The following is a 12831-nucleotide window of genomic DNA, read 5'->3' as shown; positions in this document are numbered from 1 at the left end:
ATGTCCCTCTAATGAGATTGTGTTCTTTGTTTGAAAACAAAAGTACACCTTTGACATTACTGTTTTCATTCGCAATCAAACAAACCGTGTCCGCCCGCATCTCGCGGTGTTAGCCTCCTAATGCTGCCTGCTTGCCTGTGAGAAATAATTATTTGATTGTTACCCATGCTTCCAAAATTAAATATTTGTAATGTCGAGATTGTTGTCTGTGATTTATGAGATTGCTTTCTTTGATTGTTTTGTCTTCGATCAGCTTCGGATTGCCTTCAGTAATAATGTGTCACTTTTCATGTATCATTTTATTGAAGCTTGATGAAATAAACAGTGAGAGACCGTGGCTGGATTACAGAAAAAATGCTGAAGACTCTGCTCAGTTCATTATTAATTTCTGCTGCAATATCAGCCTTGTTACGCAGAAGCTTTGGATATGTGTATCGTTGATTGCGCTCACCAAAGAAGACTCTCCAACTGCCTCCCAAATGGCACCCTACTGGTCAACAGTAGTACACTTTGTAGGGAATAGGGTGCCATTTGGGACATTGCCCAAGACATCAAAGAGGATATTTTCTCCTTTGTGCCTCTCTTTTATTCAGACTAAATCATTTATTAGAGTGAAATTCTCTGTCCTCCTGTATGAGAAGAGCAATCAGGGCTGGTCAACCAACATGATCGCAATAACACTACTTCTGTCTCTATTTATTTGTGTCAAATGTTCATATACTTCCATCACTGCACAAGACAAGTTATAACCCATACTGTCCAAATAGTCCCTTATCATTCACTACCTGTCACGGATTCAGCCGAGACTGCTCCTCCTCCTTGCTCGGGCAGGCTTCGGCGTTCGTCGTCACCGGAGTACTAGCTGCTACCGATCTATGTTTCTATGTTCTACTTGTTTTGTCTTTATTGTTCACACCTGTTTCCCATTATGTATTGATTTCTTCCCTATTTAACCCTCTGGCTCCCACTGTGTTTTGTGCGTGTTTGTTCATGTTTGGTTGTCGTCTGGTGAGCGGGTTTGTTCCTCCCTGCGTGGAGGTTATGTTTATTACGTTACCTACGAGTAAAGTACGTTTTCGATTAGCTCTGTGTCCTGCGCCTGACTTCGTCCTACCGCATCACACTGACAGCCTGACACTACCATAGGCTGCTTTTCATTTTATACATATAAAATAAAACTCACTGTCAAATACTTGAAGGATAAATCCAAAAAGGGCGACAAGGCTATTGTAGCCATTATCTCTCTTTCTTGCTTTGGCCTCCCTTTCAAATGTTTTATTTGATATACACTGAGTGTACAAAACATTAGAAACACCTGCTCTTTTCATGACAGACTGACCAGGTGAATCCAGGTGAAAGCAATGGTCCCTTATTGATGTCACCTGTTAAATCCACTTCAATCAGTGTAGATTAAGGGGGGAGACAGGTTAAAGAAGGATTTTTAAGCCTTAAGATAATTGAGATATGGAGTGTGTGTGTGTGTGCCATTCAGAGGGTAAATGGGCAAGACAAAATATGTAAGTGCCTTTGAACGGGGTATGGTAGTAGGTGCCAAACTGCAACGCTGCTGGGTTTTTCACGCTCAACAGTTTCCACCACCCAAAGGATATCCAGCAAACTTGACACAACTGTGGGAAGCATTGGAGTCAACATGGGCCAGTAACCCTGTGGAACAGTTTCGGCATCTTGTACAGTCCATGCCCTGATTAATTGAGGCTGTTCTGAGGGCAGAAGGGGGTGTAATTCAATAGTAGGAAGGTGCTCCTAATGTTTTGTACACTCAGTGTACTTTCAGTGTACAATTCATTGTTTGTTGCATTGGGAATAATTCTGTGGGACCTAGGGGTTAACTTTGGTTTTAATCATAACCTTGGAGTTACTGTCAGCTGGATATCCTTCATGAGAGGGAAAATAAAATGACTAGTGAATTTCTTATGGCACATGGCTTTTATAGGCAAGCTAGATATAGTTTCCTCCAGTTATTTTATCTGCCGTTTGAAACAAGTGTTTGATCTGAATCTACAAGGGGGCGAGTTAGCTTATACTTTTAAGTCTGAAAATGTAATCATTATGGGGCATCATTCTAAATAGGACTCGTTTGCAATAAGTGAAACTGACAATTCAAGATCAGGAACAGATGGGTACAGAGACTAAATTAACGATTCTAAATATGAAAAGAAAATTGTCTCAGAAAGTACAGAAATCATTTCAATAAATGTCATCTTTTGTGGTCCGGTTTAGGGACTGTATGCTTACAGTATATAGTGACAAGGCTCTATGTACACATTTTATTTATCATGACTGCAATAGTGATCAGGAAAAGGGAAGTCAAATTTGCAGTGTACATCAAGTTTATCAGAGTAGAATTGCTGATCTAAGATTCATTTTTCTTTTTAGAACATAATGAATAACAGACAGGTGAGCCATCTTACTCAAAGGATACAGTATTACAGTAATGTATCTTATTAGTATTACAATAGTATTATATATATATATATATATATATATATATATATATATATATATATATATGTTTTTTTTGTTTTTGTTTTTTTTAACCTTTATTTAACCAGGTAAGCCAGTTGAGAACAAATTCTCATTTACAACTGCGACCTGGCCAAGATAAAGCAAAGCAGTGCGATAAAAACAAAAACAACACAGAGTTACATGGGATAAAACAAAACATACAGTCAATAACACAATAGAGAATCTATATACAGTGTGTGCAAATGTAGTAAGTTATGGAGGTAAGGCAATAAATAGGCCATAGTGCAAAATAATTACAATGTAGTATTAACACTGGAGTGATAGATGTGCAGAAGAAGATGTGCAAATAGAGATACTGGGGTGCAAATGAGCAAAATAAATAACAATATGGAGATGAGATAGTTGGGTGGGCTAATTACTGATGGGCTGTGTACAGGTGCAGTGATCGGTAAGCTGCTCTGACAACTAATGCTTAAAGTTAGTGAGGGAGATAAGAGTCTCCAGCTTCAGAGATTTTTGCAGTTCGTTCCAGTCATTGGCAGCAGAGAACTGGAAGGAATGGCGGCCAAAGGAGGTGTTGGCTTTGGGGATGACCAGTGAGATATACCTGCTGGAGCGCATACTACGGGTGGGTGTTGCTATGGTGACCAATGAGCTAAGATAAGGCGGGGATTTGCCTAGCAGTGATTTATAGATGACCTGCAGTGAGGGAAAAAAGTATTTGATCCCCTGCTGATTTTGTACGTTTGCCCACTGACAAAGAAATTATCAGTCTATAATTTTAATGGTAGGTTTATTTGAACAGTGAGAGACAGAATAACAACAAAAAAATCCAGAAAAACATATGTCAAAATGTTATAAATTGATTTGCATTTTCATGAGGGAAATAAATATTTGACCCCCTCTCAATCAGAAAGATTTCTGGCTCCTAGGTGTCTTTTATACAGGTAACGAGCTGAGATTAGGAGCACACTCTTATTCGCAAATGGAAGAAACACAAAATAACTGTCAATCTCCCTCGGCCTGGGGCTCCATGCGAGATCTCACCTCGTGGAGTTGCAATGATCATGAGAACGGTGAGGAATCAGCCCAGAACTACACGGGAGGATCTTGTCAATGATCTCAAGGCAGCTGGGACCATAGTCACCAAGAAAACAATTGGTAACACACTACGCCGTGAAGGACTGAAATCCTGCAGCGCCCGCAAGGTCCCCCTGCTCAAGAAAGCACATATACAGGGCCGTCTGAAGTTTACCAATGAACATCTGAATGATTCAGAGGAGAACTGGGTGAAAGTGTTGTGGGTGTGGAGGAGGAGGAATGCTGCCTATGACCCCAAGAACACCATCCCCACCGTCAAACATGGAGGTGGAAACATTATGCTTTGGAGGTGTTTTTCTGCTAAGGGGACAGGACAATATACTGCATCAAAGGGACGATGGACGGGGCCATGTACCGTCAAATCTTGGGTGAGAACCTCCTTCCCTCACCCAAGGTATTGAAAATGGGTTGTGGATGGGTATTCCAGCATGACAATGACCCAAAACACACGACCGAGGCAACAAAGGAGTGGCTCAAGAAGAAGCACATTAAGGTCCTGGAGTGGCCTAGCCAGTCTCCAGACCTTAATCCCATAGAAAATCTGTGGAGGGAGCTGAAGGTTTGAGTTGCCAAATGTCAGTCTCGAAACCTTAATGACTTGGAGAATATCTGCAAAGAGGAGTGGAACAAAATCCCTCCTGAGATGTGTGCAATCCTGGTGGCCAACTACAAGAAACGTCTGACCTCTGTGATTGCCAACAAGGGTTTTGCCACCAAGTACTAAGTAATGTTTTGCAAACGGGTCAAATACTTATTTCCCTCATTAAAATGCAAATCAATTTATAACATTTTTACATGCATTTTTCTGGATTTTTTTGTTGTTATTCTGTCTCTCACTATTCAAATAAATCTACCAGTAAAAGTATAGACTGATCATGTCTTTGTCAGTGGGCAAACGTACAAAATCAGCAGGGGATCAAATACTTGTTTCCCTCACTGTAACCATATGAATACAAAGCAGTTCCTATGTAGGCCCAATAATAATGTAATTATTGTAATCACCCAGGTAAAAGCAGTGATGTAGTGGTAAAAAAAAAAATGTGTGGGTTAACTCTGATCACCAGTCACGGTGAAAAAAGTAATGCTCCCTATACTTTTAATGCATTTTTCCGCAAAAGGTGGTTGAAAACATTTGGGCAAAAAAAGTGGGTAAACTGCGTTTACTTGCGCTGTCCCTTCACTACACCACTAGAAAAGAGCATGTAAATGTAAAGTGTTACCCACAATTCTGTGTGTTTGTTTTAACAACATTCTAAGTGCAGCAGCAGATAAATATAGAACAGGACAGACTATCTGGAATATTGCTATTTATTTTTCAATCTGATATGTTGGAGGGGGTCATTATTACCCCTCCATGTTTTTAATGATTGTTATTTCAAAATGAATTATAATTTGCCTCAACTGTCTATTACAGCTCCAAATGAATAGCCCATGTTATGAAAGTTATACAGCTTCTCCCAACATGAAAATATTGTTGAAAGGTATAATTCATTGAAATGCTGAATGTGATTATAAATAAATTGGTTGTGTCACAAATGGCACCATATTCTCTTTATAGTGCACAAATTTTGACCAGAGCCTGGTCAAAAGTAGTGCCCTATATAGGGAATATGGTGCCATTTGAGATTGAGATGGATATTTGTGTCCAGCAGCTCTTCATTTCTATTACAAAAGAAATCCAGCTGGCTTGTAGACAGCTAGACCTAGGAGACATTTGGTACCACTGTATGTTATCCAGAAAGCATTTTTTGTATAAGTGATTTTGTATAACTACCAATGGAAACCTGACCAATTAATGTGTGCATATCCTTCTAACAAACTATGTCTACGTCCCAAATGGCATCCTATTCCCTGCATAGTGCACTACTTAGAACCAGAGGGCCCTGGTCAAAAGTAGTGCACTATGTAGGGATTAGGGTACCTACATGAACAAAAGTATCTCGAACATCTCATTCCAAAATCATGGGCATTAATATGGAGTTGGTCCCACCTTTGCTGCTATAACACTCTTCTGGGAAGGCTTTCTACTAGATTTAGGAACATTGCTGCAGGGACATGCTTCCATTCAGCCACAAGAGCATTGATGTTGGGTGATTAGGCCTGGCTCGCGGTCTGCATTCCAATTCCTCCCAAAGGTGTTTGATGGGGTTGAGATCAGGGCTCTGTGCAGGCCAGTCAAGTTCTTCCACACCGATCTCGACAAACCATTTCTGTATGTACCTCGCTTTGTGCACGGGGGCATTGTCATGCTGAATTAGGAAAGGGCCTTCCCCAGAAAGTTGGAAGCACAGAATCGTCTAGAATGTCATTGTATGCTGTAGCTTTGAGATTTCCCTTCACTGGAACTAAGGGGCCTAGCCCAAACCATGAAAATCCCCAGACCATTATTCCTCCTCCAAACTTTACAGTTGGCACTATACATTGGGGCAGGTAGCGTTCTCCTGGTATCCGCCAAACCCAGATTCGTTCATCGGACTGCCAGATGGTGAAGCGTGATTCATTCCTCCAGAGAACGTGTTTCAACTGCTCCAGAGTCCAATGCCGACGAGCTTTACACCACTCCAGCCGACGCTTGGTATTGCACATGGTGATCTTAGGCTTGTGTGCGGCTGCTCGGCCATAGAAACCCATTTCATGAAGCTCCTGACAGTTTGGAACTCGGTAGTGAGTGTTGCAACCGAAGACAGGCGATTTCTACGCACTACACACTTCAGCACTCAGCGGTCCCGTTCTGTGAGCTTGTGTGGCCTACCACTTCGCAGCTGAGCAGTTGTTGTTCCTAGAGGTTTCCACTTCACAATAACAGCACTTACTGTTGACCGGGGCAGATATTTGACAAACTGACTTGTTGGAAAGGTGGCATCCTATGACGGTGCCACGTTGAAAGTCACTGAGCTCTTCGGTAAGGCCATTCTACTGCAAATGTTTGTCTTTGGAGATTGCATGGCTTTGTGCTCGATTTTATACACCTGTCAGCAATGGGTGTGGTTGAAATAGCCGAATCCACTAATTTGTAAATATAGTGTAGATTCAATGTGATCATGTGTTAATTCCCTTTGTTCTAGTGTACCAGCCCCTTGTCACTAATACTGTAGTATGGCTCAGTGCAGATGGCCAATTCCACACAGAGAGAGCGAGAGAGAGAGAGAGAGAAAGTAATGTTTACTGTTAATATTTATTGTTTATTTCACTTTTGTTTACTATCTACTTCACTTGCTTTGGCAATGTTAACACACGTTTCCCATGCCAATAAAGCCCTTAAATTGAAATTGAATTGAGAGAGAGAGAGAGAGAGAGAGAGAGAGAGAGAGAGAGAGAGAGAGAGAGAGAGAGAGAGAGAGAGAGAGAGAGAGAGAGAGAGAGAGAGAGAGAGAGAGAGAGAGAGAGAGAGAGAGAGAGAGAGAGAGAGAGAGAGAGAGAGAGAAAAAATAAACATCCCTGCATTGCATCAACATCACAGTAATTGCATTGTTGAGGTTCCATGCAAATGGCCTATTCCCCACATAATGCACTACTTTTGACCAGAGCCACAGATTGATTTGGATTTAACAGGTGACATCAATAAGGGATCATAGCTTTCACCTGGTCAGTCTATGTCATGGGCCCTGGTCAAAAGTAGTGCACTATATTGTTAATAGGGTGCCATATGGGACGCATACCTTGTCTCTTGGTATGAGAGTAATGATCAGAGGTAATTTATAGCTATGACGACAACATGGTAAATACCATCTCTAATAATCTCCTTATCTCTCCAGATCCTTCTCTTCACCTTATCTTCCATTTAACACAACAGGTGGATATGTTTACCTCTGCTTGTTTTCCCTCCCTCTTTCCTCACCCCTCCTCACCCGCCTCACCCACTCTCCACCCACTTCTCAACCTCCCACTCAAAGTCAGATGTGTTATCAAGCAGAAACAATTCTCCAAGAACATGCACTGGTCCCAAATGGCACCTATTCCCTACATAGTACACATGCATGGGGCCCTGGTCAAAAGTAGTGCACTATAAACGAAATAGGGTGCCATTTGGAGACGCACCTATAGACTGCAACGTCTTCGAATGAGGATTCAGAAATAGCTGGATTTCCTGGGCCGCATTAGCCTGAAGGTCATCAAAGGGGAAAATGACTCTGGTTCCTCCCTCTCTTCCTCCCTCCTCTCTCCTGCTGTCCCTCTCCCCCGTCTTTTCTTCTGTAATTGAGTGTGGTGCGTAGCCAGGGAGCCTGTGCTCATCGGCGGCAGCTGAACATGGTAGTTAGTTACACACGTTTTCACCATAATTCCCAGCATACTCTATATGCACTCTGTCTACTGATCTTCTTTCAAGGACATATACATTTCACATGCAGCCCCACCCTCCCTCCCTCGCCCACCTCTCCTATCCGCACTCGTGGGTGTCATTACCGGCTCACAGTTCCAGATTATGAACTTCCTCCTCCTTAAAAGCATATCAAAACCAAATGGTTTTTATTATTTTTCCATCTAATCTCGTCCTGGCAACCATTGCTACGGCAGCAGGAGTGCTGGCGATAACCTTCTAGTCCTGGTGAGGGACTCAACGCCGGCCGTAAACGATGCATAATCAATGTCATGCAGATTTAAGGCTGGTGTCACCGCTATTAAACTTTAGCTAGACGCCCCTTGAAGCGAGAGGCCAGTGATATTTAGAAAAAGACACCCAAATATTTCACTGGCCTTTCACTTTTTTTTCTCTTTTAAAAAAATCTCAGCTGTCGTTCTAAGAAGTGTGGGCCAGAAAGCTATAAGATTCGGTGCACGTTTCTTCTTCCCCTACACTAGCATGTCTCGGATCAGCCATGCTGCATTGCTTATACAACAGGGTGTCTGTTTTCTTCTGTCTCTCACCTACTTCTGGCTCCCCTCTCATTTGCTTGACACCCTTGTCAAACCATGCCCAGTAAGGCAGAGTCAGTACTTACTGGGTTCACAAGCTCTGTCAAGTCCTCCTGCAGGCCCGGCCTGTCAACCACGCTGGCGACAGGGTTCTGAGTCCCAAATGGCACCCGTGTCCTTATTTAGTCCACTACTTTTGACTAGAACTCTATGGTCCCTGGTCCAAATTAGTCCACTACATAGGGAATAGGGTGCCATTTGTGATGCAGGCAGGGTATACTTCAATGGGCCTTAAAGCAAGAGGCACTCAAATCAACGCACAGTGGTGGCATCTGTTGCTGTTTTTTACTTAGTTAGTTGCCGTGTGTATTGGCACGGTGCCGATAGAAGTAGAGCCACCTGTTTGCCGGTGAGTACACCGTAACCAAATCCCTCTAACGGCCACAGTCTACATTTTCAGTCTTGCAGTAGATGAGTCCCCGCTGAGTGTTGCTAAAATGATTGCTGCACTAAGTGGTTGTGATTTGTTTATGTTTCCGATTAAACGACTAAGTCCTCATATTGTTGTCAGTGTTTTGATGTGGGGAGGGAGGCAGAGGACGATATTAGCTCTGATTGTGTGGCAAAGTGATTGTAGAAGATTAGCAGATTGCTGCACTTTACGGACACTCCTCCTAAGAGACTGAGAGAATGGACCCACTCTCACTGCGTCTGCGTTGCTGGTTTGATTGAGTTGCGATGTGTCAGCCTTTCAGGACTATCGGCCCTCGGCATCTGGGCATGTGTCTGGCATCCTTACCAGAGAATTGATTGAGATTTATTGTTAAGGTTGATTAAGGCAGGAGGGGTATGTATGGTCAATCAGGAAAAGAGGCATGCAGCGCTACTGTGAAGCACAGATGGGTGCGTCCCAAATGGCATCCATCGGCTTCCTTCCTGATGACAGAAGAGGGTGACCAGGGCCAAATAGCTTCGATAGCTCATCGTAACACAATCGTTACCGTTACACAGAACCCCCATGGCATCAGTGTCCTGAAATAGATTCAGGTGAATGTACGGTACGGCGAGGATATGTATGGTTAAGCAGTGATACAGTGGGGAAAAAAAGTATTTAGTCAGCCACCAATTGTGCAAGTTCTCCCACTTAAAAAGATGAGAGATGCCTGTAATTTTCATCATAGGTACACGTCAACTATGACAGACAAATTGAGGGAAAAAAATCCAGAAAATCACATCGTAGGATTTTTTATGAATTTATTTGCAAATTATGGTGGAAAATAAGTATTTGGTCACCTACAAACAAGCAAGATTTCTGGCTCTCACAGACCTGTAACTTCTTCTTTAAGAGGCTCCTCTGTCCTCCACTCGTTACCTGTATTAATGGCACCTGTTTGAACTTGTTATCAGTATAAAAGACACCTGTCCACAACCTCAAACAGTCACACTCCAAACTCCACTATGGCCAAGACCAAAGAGCTGTCAAAGGACACCAGAAACAAAATTGTAGACCTGCACCAGGCTGGGAAGACTGAATCTGCAATAGGTAAGCAGCTTGGTTTGAAGAAATCAACTGTGGGAGCAATTATTAGGAAATGGAAGACATACAAGACCACTGATAATCTCCCTCGATCTGGGGCTCCACGCAAGATCTCACCCCTTGGGGTCAAAATGATCACAAGAACGGTGAGCAAAAATCCCAGAACCACACGGGGGGACCTAGTGAATGACCTGCAGAGAGCTGGGACCAAAGTAACAAAGCCTACCATCAGTAACACACTACGCCGCCAGGGACTCAAATCCTGCAGTGCAAGACGTGTCCCCCTGCTTAAGCCAGTACATGTCCAGGCCCGTCTGAAGTGCATTTGGATGATCCAGAAGAGGATTGGGAGAATGTCATATGGTCAGATGAAACCAAAATATAACTTTTTGGTAAAAACTCAACTCGTCATGTTTGGAGGACAAAGAATGCTGAGTTGCATCCAACGAACACCATACCTACTGTGAAACATGGGGGTGGAAACATCATGCTTTGGGGCTGTTTTTCTGCAAAGGGACCAGGACAACTGATCCGTGTAAAGGAAAGAATGAATGGGGCCATGTATCGTGAGATTTTGAGTGAAAACCTCCTTCCATCAGCAAGGGCATTGAAGATGAAATGTGGCTGAGTCTTTCAGCATGACAATGATCCCAAACACACCGCCCGGGCAACGAAGGAGTGGCTTCGTAAGAAGCATTTCAAGGTCCTGGAGTGGCCTAGCCAGTCTCCAGATCTCAACCCCATAGAAAATCTTTGGAGGGAGTTGAAAGTCTGTGTTGCCCAGCGACAGCCTCAAAACATCACTGCTCTAGAGGAGATCTGCATGGAGGAATGGGCCAAAATACCAGAAACAGTGTGTGAAAACCTTGTGAAGACTTACAGAAAACGTTTGACCTGTGTCATTGCCAACAAAGGGTATATAACAAAGTATTGAGAAACTTTTGTTATTGACCAAATACTTATTTTCCACCATCATTTGCAAATAAATTCATAAAAAATCCTACAATGTGATTTTCTGGATTATTTTTTCTCATTTTGCCTGTCATAGTTGACGTGTACCTATGATGAAAATTACAGGCCTCTCTCATCTTTTTAAGTGGGAGAACTTGCACAATTGGTGGCTGACTAAATACTTTTTTTCCCCACTGTATGTGTCCCTCTGGACTTGCCGTACGTACTTTGGGACTGGTCTTCAGTGGATACGGTATTCGCCATGCCAATACCAGCATGATTAATTGCTCCGTTGGTCTCATCTCTTTCAGTCCAAGAAAAGGGCCCCCAAAGGAACAAACAAGTCTACTTAACCATGTAGTGCTCTGTCCCTCTCTGCCTCTGGTTTCTACTCAATCCACCCACCTGAACCTGGATCTGACAGTTTTTTGACAGATTGGGGAAGAAGGCATGATTAAAACCTTGGTCGGATATTTATGGCGTTTATATTGTGTACTTGCAGTGATATGTGACAGTTAATGTTTTTACAAGAGATACAAGGTCATAAGGATTTAATGTATACCCATGATTATTGATGTGCAATCTGCTTCTGTGTGTGTAAAGGGGTGGAGGTCTCTGTGTGTTTGTACAGTATATCTAAGCTAGACCTTTTGGGATTTTGTGTTTATTCGTTCTTACATGAGTGTGTTGGTGGAGTGTGTGATGTAGGCAAAAATAGAGAAGGAGTCATCGCCAAGGCCTCTGAGGTGTAATTTACTTTGCAGTATAGTCCAGAAGAACGGATCTCTGTCCACTCAGATAAGGAGGTCACTATGGCCCTATGCCACAGACAGAGAGGTGCTTCCCAAATGGCTCCCTATTCCCTATATACTGTAGTGCACTCATTTTGACCAGAGCCCTATGGTCCCTGGTCAAAAGTAGTGAACTATAAAGGGATAGGGTGCCATTTGGGATGCAACCAGAGAGATCACAGCTATGGTCTCGGCTAGCTTCACCAGACTCTCAGTCTGGTCAGCGACTTGCCCCTTTAATAAATCCACCTGAACTGACCCAGATATCTAAACGTCTCAAATTGGCCCTAGAGGAGCCAGGAGCAGATGGCTGTCATATACCAATGGGTGTAGATAACAGCCATTTATCAAAGCATTAGAGGAAAGCCACAAAATAGGGCCACCGGACATGCATCACATACTCAGGTCTTTATCCATCTGCAAATTCTCTGTTGTGCACTTTCCAAATTGTTGCTTATAAATAATTCTGTCTCCTTTATATGGGTTATTTATATTAATAACACAAGGCAGGATTTTATTACAATGTATTGCCTCATCCTGTCATTCCAGGTGTATTCATGCCCTGTGAAGTGGGCAAAATTGACTTATATCCTTACATATCTCTGGCTTACAATCATAACATGAGTAACCTGCTTAAATGCTCAACTTAGCTTATGGGAAACATTTTTGTCATACAGATATTGTGTAACTAGCATGACAAAATTGGTGTCTATTTAAGGTTATATTGTTCATGAGTATCACTGATTAACACTGTTAATGTTTTCCAACCCTGCCACATAGTGGCAACTGAGTTATAATTACTAGTTTGTAGCAATCAGTGAATTGATTTAGACCCTTCTGATTACGGTTGACGTGTTCTGTACTAGCCAGCCAGCTATGGAACCAAGTCTTCCACATTGGAATTCTGTCTGACAGGGAGGAACATTCAGAGTTTTGATTGGGTATTGGTCATTCTGTACATCCTAAATATGAGACATTAGCTGAGATAGGTCAGTACACACTAAGACTCTGGCTGTCATGGACCACAGTTCAGTTAGACATATTCCTTAATTAGTCACACACGGTCTGCTCCTGCTCTCCTCAAAGTAATTAACTTGATCAGAAATGACC

The sequence above is a fragment of the Coregonus clupeaformis genome, chromosome 7 (assembly GCF_020615455.1).
Source record: "Coregonus clupeaformis isolate EN_2021a chromosome 7, ASM2061545v1, whole genome shotgun sequence".
Classification (NCBI taxonomy): domain Eukaryota; kingdom Metazoa; phylum Chordata; class Actinopteri; order Salmoniformes; family Salmonidae; genus Coregonus; species Coregonus clupeaformis.
This window is presented reverse-complemented; position numbering follows the sequence as displayed.